The sequence below is a fragment of the Mytilus californianus genome, unplaced genomic scaffold (assembly GCF_021869535.1).
Source record: "Mytilus californianus isolate M0D057914Y unplaced genomic scaffold, xbMytCali1.0.p SCAF_4, whole genome shotgun sequence".
Taxonomy (NCBI): Eukaryota; Metazoa; Mollusca; class Bivalvia; order Mytilida; family Mytilidae; genus Mytilus; species Mytilus californianus.
The window spans coordinates 15,658,762-15,682,297 of NW_026262690.1; the positions used below are offsets into that span (position 1 = coordinate 15,658,762).

The 23,536-nt window shown below is 32.4% G+C and overlaps 1 long non-coding RNA gene across 1 annotated transcript; it reads left to right on the top strand.

Annotated features, from left to right (window-relative positions):
- Window positions 1-8,863: 8,863 nt before the first annotated feature.
- Window positions 8,864-10,503, top strand: LOC127737564 (uncharacterized). The gene is made up of 2 exons (XR_007999689.1): window positions 8,864-8,984; window positions 10,115-10,503. It is a non-coding gene; the product is annotated as an uncharacterized LOC127737564 (long non-coding RNA).
- Window positions 10,504-23,536: the final 13,033 nt, after the last annotated feature.

A 23,536-nucleotide genomic window follows, 5' to 3' on the forward strand; every position in this document is an offset into this window, starting at 1 on the left:
CAAATGTTCTGAATATACATGCACATGTATGTGTATCTCCAATATTCATAACTGCCTCGTAGGTATTGAGGTGGCGTGCTCGCTTCGAACGCGAGAGATCTTGGGTTCGATCCTCGACTGGTTCAAATCAAAGATTGTTAGCCTCTCTGCTAATCAGTCGGAATCTAGGAGTAAGAGCACAGTCAGATTGGTCTGATCGTAGTCAGAACAATGTGTCCGGGAAGAGTGACAGAATAGAAAAACAAAGGATATGGGGTATCCATCCATGACACAAAATCAGTACATGCACAACAAAAACACACAAAAAGACATGTCTTCCTGCGGACTGTTACCGTGTGAACTAGCACGTTATAAAATTTTTATCAGCGTGTCGATTTAGTACCAAGCAGGGTTCATATTCATCTTCTCGTCCTGAATATGCATACTCAAACTACATATGCAATGAACACTTATGATCCAACATCCTGTTGATACTTATATTTTAGCGTTGGGCAAAGTCGTGATCTTCTACTCTGCATTGGGAATAAAAACATCGAAAAGGAAAATATAAGCATGCTTTTTTGACTGCATTGCGCATCGAAATCTTATTATCTTTTTTTCTAAGTTTCGAACTTATGACACATGAACTTCAATGATTTATGCAGTAACAACAAATTCGGTGACCCTCTATAAACAGTTAGTCAATATAATGGATAAAATACTTTAAGTTAATGTACTTGGATATTAAATATTTTGCCTTGAAATGTCTTTTCTATTTGGACTCATATAACATTTTAGACTGCCATTCCCGTTAAACAAGACCGTAATCGAGCACACCTTAAAATACAATCCATATAGGGATTTTTTTTACCTATAAATTTTATGATAAATGAAAAATACTTTGAATTTGACTAAAATTAAATGGAAGAAATAGTTTTATCTCAATTTTCAACTTTTATATAAAATCTGACAATTCCGAACTTGACTGTGAACATTTTAATATCCTTCTTTTAAAAACATCTTTTCCCCACAAACATATAAATAAATAGACAACGAAAGATAAAAGAACATCGGCTAACGAAAAAATAAGCATTTAAAATATAGAATAACGGAGCATTCATCTGCAAAGTACAGTCACGGCAAAATAAGTGTCATAATCAAAACCATGAAAGATAACTCAAATCGATCTTATGATAGGTAAGGGATACGTGTTTCTACGTGATCTTATGTCAGTGAAAATTAAGGCGGGAATCTGTAGAACCATGCTATCAATAAAAAATACCTGATTGCTTTCATTTTTCATCACGTAATTTTTTTAATATGGACGAAAATTCCAGTGTTTGGTTTTAATAGTCTTTGCACATTTAGTTTAAACTTGAGCGACGTATTTAACCAAATTCAATGGTTGGCAATAACCAGTCCTATTAGGTCCAGTCCCATAAGGTCCGTAGGTCGAGTAACGTACGTACGTCAGGTTATTGGAAATCTCTAATAGGTCAGTATAAGGCAACGTTACTACATGAGGCATGAAACATAACAAAAGAAATTAAAAGTATTAAGCTGTTTACATTGTTACGTGTTACATGTACTATACATGGACCAGTTAACGTCAGAAATTCACAGGTTTTGTTGAATATGTTTTTAACAGAAAACTCTTGTGAAAATACTGTTTTTATGTGCATAAAGTTGCAAAAGTCAAGTATCCACTGTAGTCTCGATCTTTTAATCCTTTAATAAAAAGAGGACATCTAGTAGGCCAATTGTGAAATGATATTTTTTTGGTGGATACGAGTTCCTGTTGCTCTCATCTCCGAATCTATCAACTTGATTTAAAAAAGTTTTTTTTCTGAATACGAACAATAATGTAAGATTTTGCTACTGTATAGCTATGAGATTGCAGGTCTGGTGAAATATATCTTTATTGTGGAAGATATACTTCTGTATTTGAATCTGAGATGATGAAGAATTTTTCACTTTTACAATATGAGTTAACACGTTCAAGATTTTTCATTTAATATTTAAATTAATATGCATTGTATCATTTTGTTGAAAGAAATGTGTATTCCAAAGCACGGGTATATATTATGTTGTTTAAAAAAGACAAGTTGTCTGTCACGTTAAAGTACTTTCCGAAAGTAACAAAAAAGTTGTCATTTCCCTACATCGAACAATACAAAAGTTTAAAAACAAATTAACATACTTGTATGCATTAAACAGCTTTATGCTTTATCGGTTATACCATACAATGCCAGTTCAAGAAAAATTGTTTTATCAAATAGATATAAGAAGATGTGGTATGAGTGCCAATGACACAACTCTCCATCCAAGTCACAATTTGTAAAAGTAAACCATTATAGGTCAAAGTACGGTCTTCAACACGGAGCCTTGGCTCACACCAAACAGCAAGCTATAAAGGCCCCCAAAAATGACTAGTGTAAAACCATTCAAACGGGAAAACCAACAGTCTAATCTATATAAAAAACGAGAAGCGATAAACACTTATGAACCACATCTTCAAACGACAACTACTGAAAATCAATGTCCTGACTTAGGACAGGTGCAAACAAATGCAGCGGATTTAAACGTTTTAATAGGTACCAACCTTACCCTTATCTGAAACAATAGTGTAACATCACAACTTAGAAAGACACACTATAAAATATCAATTGAAATGGCTTAACGCAATCAAAAGACATATTAACACAAGTGAACATACACTGAACGACTAAATTTGATCTATGATACAATGTAAATACAAAATCAATAAAATAAGGGGTGAATAAATAAAGGCAACAGTAGTATTCCGCTGTGAGATGTTAAACAATTTAAAAAAAAACCAACAACAGCCTTGAACAAAAAGCCGCCAAATACAATGATATACACAGGTAAATGAAAATAATTTTGTTGTAAGGTATACAGTTTAAATGGAGAACGGAAAAATATTTTACAAAATAAATAATTTTGTTATTCATAGTACGAAGAAGTGAACATTTATAGTCATACCAAACACTTATCAAAGCTGTTATATAGACGAGATATAACCCTGAATAAGTAAACATTAAATAACAAAAAAGCATTACAAATAGTATCAACAGGTCAAATTAACAAGAAAATACGATTTGAGAGTACTCGCAGTTACTGACAGAAAGTAAAAAGCCAAAAACAATTAATAATAAAAAATCATGCATCAGAGACTAAAATCAACTAAAACACATCCCAGGGATTTATTATTTTAACGTCATTGACAGTCATGGACAGCCAAATATGAATTATACACCGTAGATTAGAGCGGTCTTTAAATCCTTTAACGAAAACTAATCACTAGTAAGTCATAAAGGTTTAAACACAGTTTCTACTTTGAATTACCACACAGTGAAATAAGAATCATAACTAGATTTGCTATTGCTAGCAATAGCGGAGGATGTCACCCTGTACTGGACATTGTAGCAGCACCCAATTTGGAGTGTACCAAAGTCAAATGGCACATCTATAATCCATGCTGGAATTGGCATGTCTTTGACTCCCCCCCCCCCCCTCCTTTTTTTTCTCTTCCCGTAGAATAAGTTTGAGTTCTATACATACTTTGGGAATTCTTTAGAATCTAAAATTAGACCCACGCGCGAGGAAGAACGTGGCGTCACGTGATGCGCAAGTATATTATCGTGGACTTAGCACATTTATATTCTTTTTAGAGGGGACCTTGAACAGAAAACATGTGTATATATTGACGGAGCGGCATACTAACAGTTAATTTTGTTCTTCAATAGCTCGCGTATCACACGATACATGTTTCTTATCTTGTACAATCAAATTACACGTTCATCGATTGATATCAGCTAATGTGTATATTTTAGCACGTGTGTAATTCACGGATGTTTACTGTAATGCAAGTACAGAAATGTCACTAATATGTACTCTTAGTGTTTTTCTCTCTCTCGGTGGCGATTTTCTCTTCACAGAACGATTTTTGTGTAGAATAGAAGCACGTTAAATTATATGTTTTTTTCTTCTAGCATATTCTAGAAAAATGTTTTGCAGTACAGATTTTGTATTTGATCGTACGCACATACTCTTGTTTACGGAATTTTGCCTCAAATTTACGAGGTGTTTTATATATAAAAAATAAGTTGTGGTATGATTGCCAATGAGACAACTCTCCGCAAGAGACCAAATGACACAGAAATTAACAACTAAAGGTCAACGTACGGCCTTCAACAATGAGCAAAGCCCATACTGCATAGTCAGTTTATGTTAGTTTTTTTTTTGCTGTGTCCATGGCAACGCCGGCCATTTTGAAAATTCCAAAGACAAATAGCAACTCTGCACATCTCAGTTGACATTTCTGTGAAGTTTTATCAAGTTTGGGGCATTTTGAAATTTTTGAAATTTTTGAAATTTTTGCTGGTTTCCATGGTTACAAAGACCATTCCCAAAATGTAATGACAGATGCCACATTGGTACATGGGAGGGAACATACCAACAAAGTTTCAATGGATTTGACCTACCATTTTAAGAGAGTAAAGGCTACTTTAAGGTTTTTGAAGCATTTTGACCTTTTTTGCATTGTATCCATGGTAACGGCAGCCATTTTGGAAATTCCAAAGCCAAATACCACATCTACTAATGTTGCTCATCATCACTGTGAAGTTTCATTAGGTTTGAATCATTTTGATATTTTTGAAATTTTTGTTGTAGTTTCCATGGCAACATAGTAGTTCCGATGATTGCCAAAATCATCCAAAACCAGTATATGGTGGACACCTACATTGTATTAAAATTTGATGATTTTAAGTTAAAGCATACCCAAATAATTCACCAAACCCTATAATTTTATTTTTTCATCTTTTTTCGGTTTCCATGGTAACGGCTGCCATTTTTTAGTTTCAAAGTTGCACTGCAATTCGAAAGTCATGGTTCCTTGTTATAGTGCACCATCATTTAGATTGGTTCCTTTGGCTCTGAGAAAACTGGCGGACAAAATTTGGTGGAAGAAAAATAATAATAACTAGATTTGCCATTGCAAGCAATAGCGGATGGCACCCTACCCCCATTGCCAGGCGAGCGACAGCCATTTAGAAAATTCCAAAGTCATAGAGTGCATCTACACATGCAAATTATCATTTTTGTGAAGTTTCATTAAGTTTGGAGCATTTTGAAATTTTGGACATGTTTGCTGTTTCCATGGTTACGGTGGCCATTTTGAAAATTCCAACTTCAAAATGCAACTCTGCCCATGCCAGTTACCATTTCTGTAAAGTTTCATCCAGTTTGAAGCATTTTGGTTGTTTTGAAATTTTGGACATTTTTGCTGTTTCCATGGTTACAGTGGATAATTCCAAAATTCTAAATGCAGACATCTCATTGCCACATGTCATGTTATATATTAATAAAGTTTCATTTACTTTGGTGAAATACTCTTTAAGAAATGCAGATTTTATGCATTTTCCTATAGGGACAATGTAAAACTTGCCCCCAGTTTCCATAACAACGGCGGCCATTTTGGACTGTCCAAATATTATAACGAAAGACTTAGAATTTTTGATATTGTAGCTGTTTCCATGGTAACGGCAGCCATTTTGAAAATTCCGAAGTTAAACTGCAAATCAGCACATGCCAGTTACCATTCCTGTGGAGTTTCTTCCAGTTTGGAACATTTTGATTTTTTTCGCATTTTTGCTGTTTCCATGGAAACGGCGGCCATTTTTTACCATTCCATAGCAAGGTGCACAACTTTACATGGGGGTCCTTATTATAGTAGAGTTCCATCAACATTGGTCCATTGGATTCCAAGAACTCGCGCGGACAAAATGTGTGGAATAAAAATAAGAAAAAAAAGAAACGTAGAATAACAGTATGTCATCCCAACACCGTTGAGGGTGCCATAATAACCAGAATTGCCATTGCAAGCAATAGCGGATGTCACCCTTCCCCCATTGCCACTAAGCGGCAGCCATTTCAAAAAAATTAGTGAATGCACATATATGCATGTACATCTTTCTGTAAATTTTCAGTACATTAAGAGCATTTAAAAAAAATTCACATTTTTGCGGTTTCCATGGCAACGGCAGCCATTTTGAAAGTGTCATCTTTACTTGCCAGTTAACAATCCTATCAAGTTTCATTAATTTGAAACATTTTGAAAATTTTTGACATTTTTGCAGTTTCCATGGCAACGGTGGCCATTTTGGAAATTCCAAAGTCAAAAGTCTCATCCAGACTTGCCAGTCAACAATCATATTAAGTTTCATCAATTTTGGTGCATTTTGAAATTTTTGAAATTTTTGACATTTTAGATGGTTCCTATGGTTACAGAGACCATTCCAAAAATTTATTGGCAGATACCACATTGGTACATGGGAGGGAACATACCATCAAAATTTCAATGGATTTGACCTACCATATTAAGAAAGTAAATGCCACTATAAGGTTTTTTGAGCATTTTGACCTGTTTTGCATTGTTTCCATAATAACGGCAGACATTTTCGATATTCCAACGCCAAATTCTTTATCTACCAATGTTGCTCATCGTTACTGTAAAGTTTTATTAAATTTGGAGCATTTCGATATTTTTGAAATTTTTGGTGTAGTATCCATGGCAACATAGCAGTTCCAATGATTGCCAAAATCATCCCAAACCAGTATATAGTGGGCTAAAGATTTTAAGCTTAAGCATTCTCAAATAATTCAGCGAACTCCAAAATTATATTTTTTCACCATTTTTCAGTTTCCATGGTGGTGGCAGCCATCTTTTAGTTTCAAAGTTGCACTGCAACTGGAAAGTCAGGGTTCCTTGTTATAGTAAACCATCATTCGGATTGGTAGCTTTGGCTCTGAGAAAGCGGGCGGACAAAATTAGGTGGAAGAAAAATAATAATAACTAGCTTTGTAATTGCTAGCAATAACGGATGGCACCCTTCCCCCATTGCCATGGTAACGACAGCCATTTTGAAAATTTCAAAGTCAAAGAGCGCATCTACACATGCAAATTATAATTTTTGTAAAGTTATATTAAGTTTGGAGCATTTTGAAATTTTTGACATTTTTGCTGTTTCCATGGTTACGGCGGCCATTTTGAAAATTCCAACTTCAAAATGCAACTGTGCCCATGCCAGTTACCATTTCTGTAAAGTTTCATCCAGTTTGCAGCATTTTGATTTTTTTGGAAATTTTGGATATTTTTGCTGTTTCCATGGTTACAGTAGATAACACAGTACATGATGTATAGTGGCAAGTAGATGGTGTACCTTTCATATCAGCTATTTTGTCTGCCGTAACGAATATATGTATATACGTCTAAACATGTGCCAACTTAATGACAGACATTTTTCATCGGATATCTGTAAATTTGCGTTCGCAAATTTTGTCCTTCCCTCAGCGGCATTCAAATCCTTGCTTATGTGACATAGTGGCAACTCAACCTGCACTGTGTCCAGCGCTCTTGATCAATCCACCAACTGGGAAATATATCAATATACATTGTAGTTATATATAAATAAGTCTAAATTGAAAACAACGTTCAAACCTATGATTGCATTGTAGTTATATATATATATAGAGACATTAATTGTCGAAATCCGGATATGGTGTACAAATTTTGCACCTTTTGTTTGCGGTATACCATCTTTTCCGCAAGTTTATTGTTTTTTGTTTTGTATTAAATTAATAATTAAGATCCATTATGTTACATCTTGTGATCCGTTTATTTGGCAATCGCCAATGGCAGTCAGCAGGGTTTAAGAACATCCGTTGTTCGACCTGCTAGTCAAATGCGTTTTGTTAAAAATATACTTTTTCACTTTTTCGGTCTTTTGGAAAATGTTGTTTGTGCTGTATTTAGACCCCTCTACCAAGAAATTTGTTTTGCATGCACACGTATAAAAATTGCGATTTGTATCCAACGCAAACATAAATTTGAACGTTGTATTCAATTTAGACTTGTATATATATACGTATAAAAATTGTTGAGTTAGATTGCTTACAAATAACAAATACATTGTGTATTAAATAATAATATAACATCTTCACACGCTTAAAACACATGTCTCATGTCTATCTCTAGATTCGCCTTACGTGACAAGGTAACACTACGACTATTGAAGTTATATTTTAATATAGCGGATGTGGTCGTGTGGTCTAGAGCGCTGGACATGAGGCTAAGCGATTGGTGCTGTAGTGTATCAAAGGTGTGAGTTCGAATCCCGTTGAGGGACAAAAATTTGTCCGCATAAAAGTCTAATTCTAACACTGTTGGGTGTAATTTTCAGACTTATATATATATATATTTATATATATAAGTACGTCTGAACCAATGACAACTCTACAACAGATTTATCCATCGGATCACCAGCAGTGATGGTGATACATGGCTGTGTACATTATGTATATACAACTCGTCTAAACATCAGCCCAACAATGTTAGATCTGTAAATTTGCTTTCGCAAATATTTTGTTCTACCCTCGCCGGTATTCGAACTCATGCTATTGAGATATCGAGCCAACACTGCCTGCACTGTGTCCAGCGCTTTAGACCACTCGGCCACCTAGACTGAACATAAAATTTTAGTAGAATCTAGAGTTGTAACACTGTACATGATATATTAGGCATGAAGTTGGAATTGATTGCAGATTAGCTAAATTATCTGTCGTAAAGGATCGTAAGATGGAGTCACAGAAATAATTATTTGATAAGGACGTCTTAACAGGTGACAACTCTACAACAGACTCATCCATTGGATCACCAGTGAAGGTGATACACGGCTGAAAACACATATTATATTCATAATTACTCTAAATATCATAAAATGAGAGGTCATACTAAAAAAACAATTATGTTAGATTTTTTTCTCAATTAAAAGATATTTGATTTTATATTAATAAAGGTGTATTTGTAAGTTTGAATACTGTGATACTGGTTGACCTCATAGGGCCAGAACGCTTAGATAAAGCATTAGGACTACTAATGATGTTCCAGGGAATTGGTACTATCCTAGGTCCACCAATATGTGGTAAGGTTTATAAGTTATTCAAAAAGAATGCAGGAGGTAACCAAGGGCCCATTTAAAACTCATTAGTCGAAGAGAAACTGACAATTCCGTTGCAAAAATCGAAATACGACTAAAATGAAAACCTTTCTACAGGACACTACATTGAAAACTAAAGACTGTCCAACAAGAAATCATCTAAAACCAATTGTCCCCAGGGGCTCAGGAAAGGTTAGAAGATCCAGCTACACATGTGACACATGTTACTCTCATGAAATACATTGAAAAGAAATAAAGATTGGACATCTAACAACAGCGGATTGGTAATTAAATCTTACCTAACCCTAAGACATCACCTAATTTGTAATCCATCGATCATTCAAATTTTCAAACCCTAAAAACGATTTGAAATTATAAAAAGTGAGAAACAAGAATTTTAGGACGACGGATATACAAGACTTTTACCGGTAAAAGGAACACAGACATTAACAAAATATATGGCCAAGCGACGTCTCTTAAGATAATTGACATCGATAAACACTGCACAAAACAAAAACTACCAAATCAATGAACATAGAAAGTGACTTCATAATACCTAGTACTAACAAGGCAGATGTACAAACAAATTAAACAAATCAAAAGCAATAAGGCTGGTGTACGGTCAACCAAGGTTGTCGTATGGAAAAACAAGACAAATCATGAGAAACAAGACAGATGTACAACCAAACATAATAAATCAAAAACAACAAGACAGTGTACAGCTAAAAAAGATTGAGAGAAATAGTACAGATAAACAACAAAGCAAGACGAATCAAGAGTATCAAGGCAGATGTATGACCACACAAGAAAATAGCAAGGGCAGTAAAACGGATGTACACCAAAACAAGAGAATGCAAGAGCAATTGGGAACGTGTCCGACCAAACAAACAGCAATGAAAGCTATAACCTTTGGCAATACGAAAAATGTTAGACTTAACCATAACCATGCAAAAATAAAGCTTTCAGTTTTATATATGATTCACAAAAAAATTGAGCTGCAACAAATAGGGCATACTTCATATTTCTGTCTGAAGTACTGCTCTTATACATGTTGTAGCTTGAAGTTTATATCTAACTTAATGTGTTCATATAATATATAGTAATGTTACTTTCAGGTTGGTTATATGATGGCACCGGCAGTTACAGCATTCCTTTTTATTTTGTTGGCGGTCTGGTTATATTTAGCGGAGTCGTGTTATGTTTAATTCCTCTTTACAGAAGAAGTCAAACAAAAAATTCGTATCGAATAAGTGGAGAATAAGAACAAATTTGACGTCATAAAAGTGCTGTTAATCTTCATTTCCAGCTGATTCTTGAAGACTGTAAAAATAAAAGACATATTACGACGCAAAGTTCATTTTATCTATTGTTTGTAGAAGACATAAATATTTTAAAAGTGTTGCAAAATGTTTAGGTCAAGTTTAATTGTAAATCTCTGTTTTGACAATAGGGGATGTACACCTCTGAGGAGCCAAAAATTTCTAGAATTAAATTTTTTTCTTTACCTAATTTTTGGGTTTATATGGCTGTAAAAAAAATAATTGGTGAAGAAAAAATCATATGGTGGTGCACTTCTTTTTTGCTACAGCCATTTAAAAGTACCCAATTTTGCTGATTTTCCCATTTTTCATTAATTTTTACCCATTTTCGGCCTATTATCATGAAAAAAAAAACAGTTTCACAATTAAACTTTTATACCTACTTTCACTAAAGATGAAGTGGACCAATCTGAATAAAGTTAACTTAAAAAAAAAAACTATGGGTAGGTGTTGATATAAGAAAGTTTTATAAAATTTTGTTGCTTTTTCGTGTCAAATGTTGACAATTTTGTAAATTTGGGATTTTTCTCTTTTTTAGAACAAAAAGCATGTTATTTCAAATTCTTTGTTATAAATGATTGAAAAAATACATATCTAAGAAATTTGAAAAGAAAAAATTGATATGGGATGTACATGTATCTGGTAAAATCATTGCTTGTACCCCTCATCCATTTTCTCAACATTTTGGCTAATGAGACTGACTTGATTGGTTATAAAATTTGAAAATTTTATTACTCAAAAACTACTTATTGTAAATACATGATTTTTTTTACAGAGTTAAGTTTTATTATAATATTTTTTAAATTCATTGATATTTTCCACTTGTATTACATGTTTTGGAAATAATTCCAGAACGAGATTTCAAAGAGACTGAAACGTCAGAAGAATACATCCTTAATTAACACAACAGTCTTACAGAAGAAAGCATACTATAAAATCATGAAAAAGAAACTTTTAAAAATAAAGCACATCAAAATTCACAACTGCTCCAATAGTTATTCACACAAGACAAAGATCGGTTATCTATTTTTACATTCACTTTATAAGTAAACATCAAAAATGGTCTACTTTATTTTATAAAAAAAAAGATCAATACAGAAGCGGATAGTAGTATTTATCGCATTGACAGAACTTTAAGCTTTTTGATCTTTAAAGATCCATTTATTTCAATGATATTGAGAATGGCAAAGTTTCACTCGGTCTCCCATTCAAAGTACCAGTTTTTCCAGTGTTTATTAAAAAAAAAGATGAACAGTATCAGCAAAAATAACAAATAAAAACAATACTGGTTTTGTCACATTGTACGACAAAAAAATGCAATTTTGTATCAAGGAAATGAAATAATTGGATGTTAATAAGTTTTTTATTATTAATTGTTTTTGGCTTTTAACTAGCTTAAGTCAGGAACCTAATGTTCAGTGGTTGTTGATGTGGTTCATAAGTGTTTCTCGTTTCTCGTTTTTTATATAGATTAGACCGTTGGTTTTCCTGTTTGAATGGTTTCACACTAGCCATTTCGGGGTCCTTTATAGCTTGCTATTTGGTGTGAGCCAAGGCTCCGTGATGAAGGCCGTACTTTGACCTATAATGGTTTACTTTTACAAATTGTGACTTGGATGGAGAGTTGTCTCATTGGCACTCATAACACATCTTCTTATATCTATTTAAAAAAGTTGCGAAAATAGAAATTGTAATGACCAACAATTCCATGCATACATTATGGAGTGAGATCAACCTACCAGCGATAACCTCTTTGGCACACAATGTCACGGCGCAGTAGTGCATCGCAAATTACGTTAATGGTGAATAAGGTAACTAAAATGATAAATATGTACTGTTATACCTATCACTCTTAATCATTGATATAAAATAACAAATTATGCAGAGAATTATAATGGTAAATTAATTTTCTTTGATTGAGGCTCTCGGTAGAAAATTATTGGTTTGTTGACAGACACTGTACGTGAAAATCTGAATGTTTTATTTGTATTTTTTAAAATAAGAAGAGAAGATGTGATATGGTTGCCCGTGAGAAAACTCTCCACAAGAGACGAAATGACATAGAAATTAACAACTATAGGTTATTTGTCTTCCTACAGATTTGATTAATAACTAATTTGGTGGTGTTTCGAACTTACCATACATTTCAATTGAAATCGGAATTATATGTGAGAGGCCAGTAAGAAGTTAAAATTATCAGATCATCGGAAGAAAGACTATTTAACTGTATGAGTAGGTATATCACGCAATTGCTTTTAAATAATGAATAATTTCTCAGAGCTGAATATATCATTTTTCAGTGTTTAGTTCTATTAAAGATATAACAGTTAAATGTAGAGTGACAAATATAGTTTAATATTATTTTGTGTACGAGAAACATAATAATTACTAATAAGATGCTAATAACAACGGTGAATGTTTTAGAAGGTCTTTAAAAGTGATATCTGTACTTTTGTGTTAATGCAAGGTTACATTGGAGAAAATCAGTTTCAATAGAGATTTCCAATAAATTAACATTACTCGACATAACCAACCTATCTACCCATATCTCGGCCTATTGCATTGAAGGATGACGGAAGGGAGCATTGACTGCATGAATTTTGGCTCGTTGAATACACATACTTTGTTGTAACAGATGCTATTTAAAAATTAACACAATCTGTTAGTTTAATTCTTTACATATTTTGTTAATAAATTTGGGATAATTGTATTGACAACAACCTTTCAAGAGAATAATTAATTCAGTTACCGGTAATCAAATGCAACGATCATTACTTCGTCATTTCACTTGACCCATATATTTATCTCTCAAGCAATGAATTCTAAAAGCAACTAAATCAAAATTAAGTTTGAAAAAATAAAAATAATGGAATTTGAAGCGAAATGATATTCTCATTTTTCATTTTATTAGTTATAAGATTAAAAAAAAGTAGAATAGACTTTTTTATAATATGCACACAAGCACGCATAAATACTGTATCTGCTGATATCAGGCCAGCACAAATTTCATTCACAGACCATCTAGGTATTTCGCTTAAATTAGACATTTATGCAAACAATCGTGGTAAGGGATACTTTAAAATGAATATTAGTATATTAACTGATACTCAGTATAATAAACTAATAAATAAGTTAATTGAAAAGTATGAGCAAAATTTTAATTTTAAGAATGTCCTAAATCAGTGGGACCTGCTTAAAACTGACATAAGAGAGTCCACTATCCAATACTGTAAATCTAAAGCTCAAGACAGGAAAAATAATATTTGAGTAATGGAAAACAAACTAAATCTTTTAAATGAAAGCTTAGACAAACTGCCTGATAGAAAAAATAATGATCTTTCTAATCAAATAAAAAACTTAGAAAAAGAATTAGAAGAGATATACTCTTTAAACGCCAAAGGAGCCCAAATTAGATCAAGAATAAAATGGGTAGAGGAAGGGGAAAAAAATACTAAGTACTTTTTATCCCTAGAAAAGAATAGGCAGGCTAAAAAATCTATTAATAAATTAATGACTAAAAACGGTGAGGTTACTGTTGATCATTTACTGTGAAATTTTAGATGCAAGTAAAGAGTATTATAAATCTCTGTACAAAAGCACGTGTCCTGAAACTGAAATTTTAAAGACATACATAGATAATACCCCCATTGATCACTTATTAAATCCTTGTGAAAGTAAACAAGTAGATGGTAAATTAACCTTAGAAGAGTTAACATCTTCTATTTATAATATGAAATTAAACAAAACTCCAGGAAAAGATGGTTTAACAGTTGAGTTTTATCTACAATTTTGGCCAAAATTAAAACATATTGTATTGAATTTTTCTAACACATGTTATGACAAAGAAACTCTATCTGATACCCAAAAGATTGGGATAATATCATTGATTTTCAAAAAAAAGACCCTTTGTCCCTAGATAACTACCGTCCAATTACTTTGTTGAATACTGATGTAAAACTTATTACATATACTTTAGCACAAAGACTTAAAAAAATCTTACCCCTTATCATACACAGAGATCAAAATGGTTATGTTAAAAATCGATATATAGGATTCAACGTACGTCTAATTCAAGATATTATAGATTATGCAGAAAACCTTAATATTGATGGAGCTATACTATTTATTGACTTTTCTAAAGCGTTCGACTCACTAGAATGGGACTTTATGCTGGAATCATTAAAAAAATTTGGATTTAACGAGTCTTTTCAAAAGTGGGTCAAAACACTATATCACGACATAAAAGGATGTATTTTAAATAACGGGTGGATCTCTGAAACCTTCGGGATTCAACGGGGAATTAGACAAGGATGCACTTTAAGCGCTTTATTATTTGTTTTATCAGTCGAAATACTGGCTTGTAGAATAAGAGATAATAATGATCTGAAAGGGATACAAATAAAAATTGATAAAAAAACTCATAGCCTAAAAATCTCACAACTAGCAGATGATACAACTCTCTTTTTAAGATCTAAAGATGAAATAAAACATGCACTAAATTTAATAGAAACTTTTGGATCTTTTTCGGGACTTAAACTCAATAGAAACAAAACAGAAGGTATATGGCTAGGTAAACTAAAACACTGCAAAGACAAATTTGAAAGTATCAATTGGAAAGATAAAGTGAAAAGTCTTGGTATTCATTTCGGCCTTAACAAAAAAGAATGTGAAACACTAAATATAGATAAACAGTTTGAAAAATCAGAAAGGATACTAAATGATTGGAAGAAAAGAAAATTGAGTATGATTGGAAAAATAACTATAATTAAAACACTAGTTATTCCCAATATAACATATGTTGCTTCATTGATAAATCTGAGCACTGAGATTATAAGTCAATTTAAAAAAATCTTATTTAATTTTTTATGGGAGGGTGGTAGCGAGAAAGTTAAACGCTCAGTGTTAAGAAAAAAATATATTGAAGGGGGATTACAAATGACGGATATTGATGCATACATTGAGGCTATCAAAATAAATTGGGTTAAAAGATTAACTGATGAAACTTGTGCTAACTGGAAAATCATACCTACCTATTATTTCAGGGAGTTTGGGGAAAATAATTTAATATTTAAAATGAATCTTAATTCTCATAAGTCACTAGTAAACCTAAAAAACTTACCTACATTTTACTTTGAAATCTTGAAATGTTGGATTAAAAACGGAGGGGGGAAGACAAAAGTACCTGATAAGTATAGAGATATTAGAAAGCAAGTTATATGGGGAAACCAATATATAAAAACACATGGCAAAAGTTTATATTTTAGTCATTGGGTAGAGGAAAACATAATTTTTGTTAATGATGTAATTGATGATAAAGGAGAAATTTCTCATAATGTATTACATAAACTTAAAAAGAAACAAAATTGGATCGCTGAACTGTGTACTCTTCGAAAAGCTTTACCCAAAAGTTGGATCCAAAAATTAAAGAGTAATATATCAAAACATACTAAAATCAACATAACACAAGACATTAAAATGTTTTGTAATGGATTATATTACAATCTAGACAAAATTAAGTTTAAAGAAATTTATAATATTATAATCAGGTCAAATAAAGAGCTTCCAGTAGGTTTTTGCTCATGGAAAAACCAATTATCATGCGAAAATGTTATTTATTTCATTAAGAAAAATCTATCTTTTACCTTTCTTTTTTTAAAAGATAATAGATTAAAAATGTTCAGATGGAAACTACTGCATAATATTTTAGCTATCAACCATAATCTGTACCGCTGGAAAGTAGTTAACAGCGAAAACTGTGAGATATGTTTCAAATCTGATAGCTATAATCATTTCTTCTTTGAATGCACATGGGTAAAAAGTTATTGGACATTACTACACAAAATATTTATGTATCTCAATATTGGTCAACATGTTTTTTGTCTTAAAAATCTTGTAATAGGATACAAAATTGAAGATGTTGAATATTATGTACTTAATCATATTATTACAATTGTTTGCTTTGTGATTTATAAATGCTTTTATTTATCAGAAAAGAGAACTAAATATGTGAATATGATGTCAGTCCTAAAAAATGAGATTGAAACACAAATTTTATATCATCCGAAAAATTCCTTTTTGAGAAAATTCATAACGAAAATCTTAGAAATTTGATTCTCTATCTGTTTTGTTTGCATGTGATGACCTAGAATCACAAAAATATCATCGAAATAAAAAGAAGAAAAATTTCTAAACAAAAACTGCTCCTTTAATTTTTGTTTAAATACCAGATATGGTATTGGTGTACTTGAATGATAAGATACTATCTAAAAAACAATCGTAATTCAATTATACTGACCTCTTGATCCGATAAATCAGAAACCATGCTCTTTTACTTTCACTTTTAAAATCCGAGACTAAAAGCTAAACAAAAGACGGTCAAAGTTACGTTTTCTTTTTCATTGTATACATGCTTGTAGAATTAATCTGTAAATTGTAACTAACACGTAATGCTATGTAGATTTATAAAAAGTTTGCCAATGAAATCCCCTGGTTTTATTGGTAATTAACAATACAGGGAAGAACCTTGGTGCCATTGTTGTAACATTAAGGGGCTTTGTTAACAACCTATTAGTGAAATAAAGTATCTGAAGTTGGAAAAAAAAAAAAAAAAAAAAAAAAAAAAAGTTTCATACACGCCGGAATGTAAAAGGTGTACACGACTTGCCTTTTTTTTTTTTACATACTTCTATAATTTATTTCAAGATACTTTTGTCAGAGGTAGAAATTCAGATCACTGATGCATATTTCTGGTAGTACTTTGTCACCTTTCCGTAGAATTTTACCAAATGGAATTTATGAGGACGCATCTTCAAGAAAAAATATGATTTCACTTTCCTGAATCAGTTAATGTTTTTACTTCTTGTCTTTAATTATAGTGATGCATTGATACTAGGAAGTGTCCGTACAAACGTATGCGCAATTTAACGTCAATGCTCTTAAATTGTTTTTCTAAAATGTTTGTCGTTTAACTTATGCAAATACGTATGCAAAAAACGAACATGCACGGGATATTTGCTTAAAGTTTTGTTAAGTAGGATAGTCATTTCAGTTTAATTACCAACTTATGATAGCAATAGGGATATTATATTTACTGGTCAGTGCATCCGTCAGTTTTTCCGTTCCGTTCAAAATATAAAAGTAACGTTTAAAATTATATACCAAATTAGAGTTTGACCCGGATTAAGCGGTGCACTGAATATAATGATCATGTGAAGTGGCACGGTGTCTTAAGACTTAAGGCCACATATTCTTGTTGCAAATGTTTTGATTAATACATGAAAATGTGTATGTATCTTCCATATTCACTACTGTCTCATTGGTCTTGTGGTAGCGTGCGCTTCTCAACAATAACCCCTCCAGGGTGAGTGGGGATTAGAAATATGGTCACTATTGGTCTTGTTCCGACCAGCAGTTAAACCAATGCCAGAGTGGGGCGTCCGTTTGACTGTGCGGGATGTACAAGTACACAGTCACGTCCGGTCAGAGTGGGGACGTTAAATTCGATGCCACTTGTAGAGAGAATGCAACGCTTTCTCCACGTTTAATATGCATGAAATATTTGCCATTGGACGTTAAGCAACCAATAATCAATCAATCGACAGTAGCGTAACTTTAATTTTATTTCTGGTGAAGCAAATGATATGAATCTTGGCAGTAAAAGCCTCAACTTTGTTAAAAGACGTCAATGCCAAAAGGGAGTGGACGGTTAATTGAAAATCTGAATTGAAAAATAGTTTTCAGCATTTACAGAATGCAAGAAAAATCATAATTTTAATCATGTTTGATTGATTAATTAATTGATTGTTGTTGCCGGACATTAAAAGACGAAAACTGCATGCAGATTCAGGACAAGTAAAACAAAATAATACCATAGATATGTATACTAGGTCGACCATCATAACAGAATAAATTTCAATCGTACCTGGAAAAAAAGAGCATGTTACAAAGGGACAGACATTTTGTCTTGCAACAGGCTCCCTATGGATCCCTGGTTCTGTTCCGTGTAGAACTAATGTACGCACCTACATTAGATTTGATTAGACGTCCTCACTGCTACTGGACGTGGCTGTGTATTTATACATACAGGACAACCAAACGGACGACCCTTCTTAGCATGTTATAATGTTGAATACAATCTTGTATAGAGTACATACTGGTACATTCTGCAACGCTAAGGAAACACCCAAAAGGGGAATGGTAGATGACCATACTCTTGATAGGTCACATACTAGCACACATATCTTGTCTTTGAAAAATAAATCCAGATTTGTGGAATTTTATCATGAAATAATAATATTTCGAATGCGCATTAATCAATATATTCCAATGAAACTGTTGGTTTAATTCTCATTATTGAATTAAAAACATGTCCTGATCAAAACAAAAATAATTGACAGAAGTATATGTATGACCTCCTCTAAAATGCTTTTGTACAGATTTGGGGATATTAAAGTTTAAGTTTCACTATGTTTTCTAATTTTATACGTTTAGCGCTTTTGTCAAAATGCATGGTATATATAACTAATTTTAAGAGCAGAGGTTGGTCGGTCCGGAGTCAGAATCATGTGTCCGGGTAGGGTGACATGTCTTTCTGTGTTATAATACAAAGTCTGGTTCATATTTATCTTCTCGTCCTAAATATGCATATGTAAAATACATATGCAACGAACACTTATATACATGGCCCTGCATCCTATAAATACTTATATCTAAGCATTGCGCAAAATCGTCATATTCTACACTGCATTGGGAATTAAACGTCGAAAGAGCTGTTTTGACTGCATAGCGCATCCAAAAGGAGGATTTAGGGGAAAGCGGCATGTTCGACTTCTAACGTTGCCTAGATCCCCCTTTTTCATCCACATCTGGGAACGAAATCTTATTATCTTATCTTGTTCTATGTTTCTTACCTAGCACATTTCAGTTAATGATTTATGCAGTAAAACGAATTCGGTGACCCCCCATTAATTGTTTATATATAAAATGAAAAAAATACTATAAGTTAATTTACTTCAAGGGATATTAGAAAAAAAAATGCCTGAAATGTCTCCGATAGTATTCTCGTTAAGGGCATACGATACAGTTACAGGGGAGGTAATGACGTTGCTAACGTAAAATGTCTTTTCGAGACTTCAAACTGTGACATATCGTGAAAAGATGTTTTTTTCGACTGATTTTTATCATTCAGGCTGATTTAACTTTAAAATGAGTTCATGGATCCCTCTTTTTTAAAATGACACTAGGTTTGATTACGCATGAAGATTATTTGTACCAATTTTTATAAAAAAATCACCGCTGAAATTTTTTTTAAATTAGATAAATATACAGCAAAAATGCAGTTTTTTTTGGGTAAAATTATGAAACTTTGAAAAAAATAATTATCTCCAAAGAATTGTTATACAAATTTAGAGCATATTTATGTAAAGAAAATTTTCCAAATGTTTTTACAAAAATCCGCTTTTGTTATCTCTTAAAGTAGCACATGAAGGTATATTTTTTATTACATATTTGAATTGGCTAGGTGAAAAATAGCTTGTATGCAAATTTTCGTAAACAAATTCACCGTGGGATCAAAATTGTATCGTATGCCCTTAAACAAAACAACACATAACAATCCTTAATCGAGCACACCTTCTAAAATACAACCTATATAGGGAATTTTTTATCAATACATTTTATGATAAAAGAAAAACACTTTTGTTTAGAAATTAAATGGAAGCGACAGTTTTATCTCAATTTTCAACTTTTATAGAGAGACAGATTCCGACAAACACTGGTTTCGATATTTCTGAAATTGTCCGAAAATATACTGCTAAATGTTTTCCCCGCAACAAATATCATAGAAAGATGGATAAAGAAAAAAGAAAGAAAGAAAAACATCGGATAACGATAAAAAAGGCATAATGGGGTGTTCATCTGCAAAGTATATTGAAAAATAATTGTCATTATCAAAAACCATGAAAGATAACTCAAATCGATCGTATGATAGGTATATGATACGTGTTTTTATATGATCTTATGTCAGTGAAAATAAAGGCGGGAATCTGGAGAACCACGTGATAAATGAAAATGCAAGATTTCTATTATTTTTCGTCATGATAGAATTATTTTATATGGACGAAAATTCCAATGTGTGATTTTAAAAGTCTTGGAATACTTAGTTTAAACTTAAGCGACGTATTTAATCAAATTCAATGATTGGCAAAAACCAGTCCCATTAGGTCCGTACGTCGAGTTACGTACGTATGTCATTTTATTGGAAATCTCTATTCGAGCTTTTGACAAAAGGTACGTACGAATGTAAAAGGAACATGTATTACATTCCCACGATAAAACTAAGAGTCTATGTATTAACCGAGAGAAAAAACGGCATTCTTCTCTGAATCAAATGTGTCTTTAAAAAAGAATGTTGCAAATAAAACACGCATTTAATATCTGAAAAAAAAAGAAACGTGGTTAAAATACACTGATTACGTCTGATACATTGATTATTTTAACCTCGATTACACACATTTGAGCGGGAATTGTTCAAGTATTTAAATGTTGAAACCATTAATATTTTAAAAACAAACGTATTATGGTTGTACTTTGTGAGAACCTTCTTCCATATGAAAATTCATCTGCCATGATTACGATTTGTACAATTCCGATGTTCCAAACAAGTTTAAAATTTTGCCCAGGTGGACAATCATGATCAGCCCAATAATCACGTAAAACAACGATTTTGATTGGCTGATCATGATTATTTTCTTTGGTTACATCTTCTGACATCAGACTCGGACTTCTCTTGAACTGAATTTTAATGTGCGTATTGTTATGCGTTTACTTTTCTACATTGGCTAGAGGTATAGGGGGAGGGTTGAGATCTCATAAACATGTTTAACCCCGCCGCATTTTTGCGCCTGTCCTAAGTCAGGAGCCTCTAGCCTTTGTTTGTCTTGTATTATTTTTAATTTTAGTTTCTTGTGTACAATTTGGAGTTTAGTATGGCGTTCATTATCACTGAACTAGTATATATTTTTGTTTAGGGGCCAGCTGAAGGACGCCTCCGGGTGCGGGAATTTCTCGCTGCATTGAAGACCTGTTGGTGACCTTCTGCTGTTGTCTGTTCTATGGTCGGGTTATTGTCTCTTTGACACATTCCCCATTTCCATTCTCAATTTTATGAAACATGTTCTATTTTATTTCATAAAAAAAGATTAATACAGAAGGGGATAACAGTATTTATCGCATGGACAGAAGCTTTTTGATCTTTGAATATCCATTTATTTCAATAATCTTGAGAATGGCAAACTTTCTCTCGGTCTCGTATCCAAAATACCAATAACAAATAAAACAATACTGGTTTTGCAAAATTGTATGACAAAAATATCAATATTTAATCTATTAAGTTAATGGATGTTTATAAATTTAAGAAAATTTTGCGAAATAAAGAAATTGTAATGACAAACAATTCTATGCATACCATATGGGAGTGAGATTAACCTACCAGCGCTAAACTCACTGGTTCACAACGTCACGGTGCAGTAGTGCATCGCAAATAATGTTAATGGTGAATGAGTTAACTGAAATTAATCCATTGTTGTGACGTCAGCCTATTCATTTACCATGGTTTCTGTAATATTTATACACCGAGGGATAGGTGTGTCTGGATAAGAAACCCCGACGGCCGGAGGCCGGAGGGGTTTCTTATCCAGACACGCCGTATCCCGAGGTGTATAACTAACTTACACCCGATGCTAAACCCTATATTTGTTAACATTGATTATTAAATGAAAAAGAACGGATAGCATATTTATTGACAATATCAAACCATTTATATTTTGTTTTTGTTTTTTTTTACATGAAACCCTAGTAACCTTTTTTTGGCTATCTTCGTTCAAACTTTGACAAGTGAGTAGATTTTACAAATGTCAAATTGGCTGTTTTGCGTATTCCCGTTAAATTCATGTGCTAATATGGATCAGCAGGTCAAGGTTGACCGTTTCGTATTTTATTACAAAAAAAAAATACATCATGCTCCTTATATGCAGTTGTCAATATGGACGGGTATAAGACAGACGACAATTTGAGTCAAGCGTTGGATTTGGTAGAAGAGACTAAAGATAAAGGCAAAATTATAACCAAAAATACTTACCTGTATCAGTTAAATGAAGGTAATCATAAATGTATTTTTTATGTTACCGGTTTTATAAAAAAAAAGAATCCCTGTTTTTTCTTTGTTTTTCCTTTCCAGTTTTTCTTATTTTGTATGTGTTATTGTGGATATTTTTTTAACAATAGCGTGTTTTCTTATACTTTTTTTCATTAATAATGAGGGCATGCAAACGTGTGTGGTTGGTTTATCAGCTTTTTTAAAATAGTATATAATTGTCGCTGTACTTACTGGACACTAAATATATAAAGGACATTTTTAGAAGGACTTTCTATACATAAATTCACAATATCACAGCTTCAAGTGTCCAGTTTAAGATTCTTTTTGAACGTAAAGACGATTGATATCTACGATTTTGAAAGATTGTGAAAATATTTGAGTACACCCCCCCCCTTATAAAAATAAGGGACCCTATAGAGGATTTCTATAGAGAAAAAATGTCTTAGTATTTTCAAATGATTGTAATGTCATCTATTTTACTTGGATTTAATAAATTTTGTTATTTTATTTCATACATCAGCAATTTAGTGAAGTCTTTTTCGGTGTAAAATTTAGGTTAATTTTATATTCTACAGTTTAGAGGTTAGAATAACATTTATTTAAACTAATGCAAATTCAAAAACAGAAAGTTAGTAGTGAGCATACGTGAGTTAATTTAGAGAGTGTTATGTTAGTTTGTATTTCTCTAACTGATTAATTGAAAAGAAAAGGCTTTAATTTTGAAAAGACATCAAAACAATAGTTTAAAAATATAATCAATTTAAAAGCAAAGAGATATAATCAAGTATGTTAATATCAGACAATTATGTCAAAAATAAAAGGTTCATCATGAAAAAAGAATACTACACTGAAATTACGATTTTGGTCATTAGACTAACAAGTACATCTTGTCTTGCTGATAAGTTTTGCTTATTTAAGTTTAAATCTATCTTTTTTATTATTTTTTTTAAATATAAGACAAAACCGGTAAAAATCAGAGAGCAAAAACTCAAAAAAGGAATCGTCGGACAATTTCGGCCATGTGAAGTATTTGTAGGTCTTGTCGATGATCATTTTTGCATTTC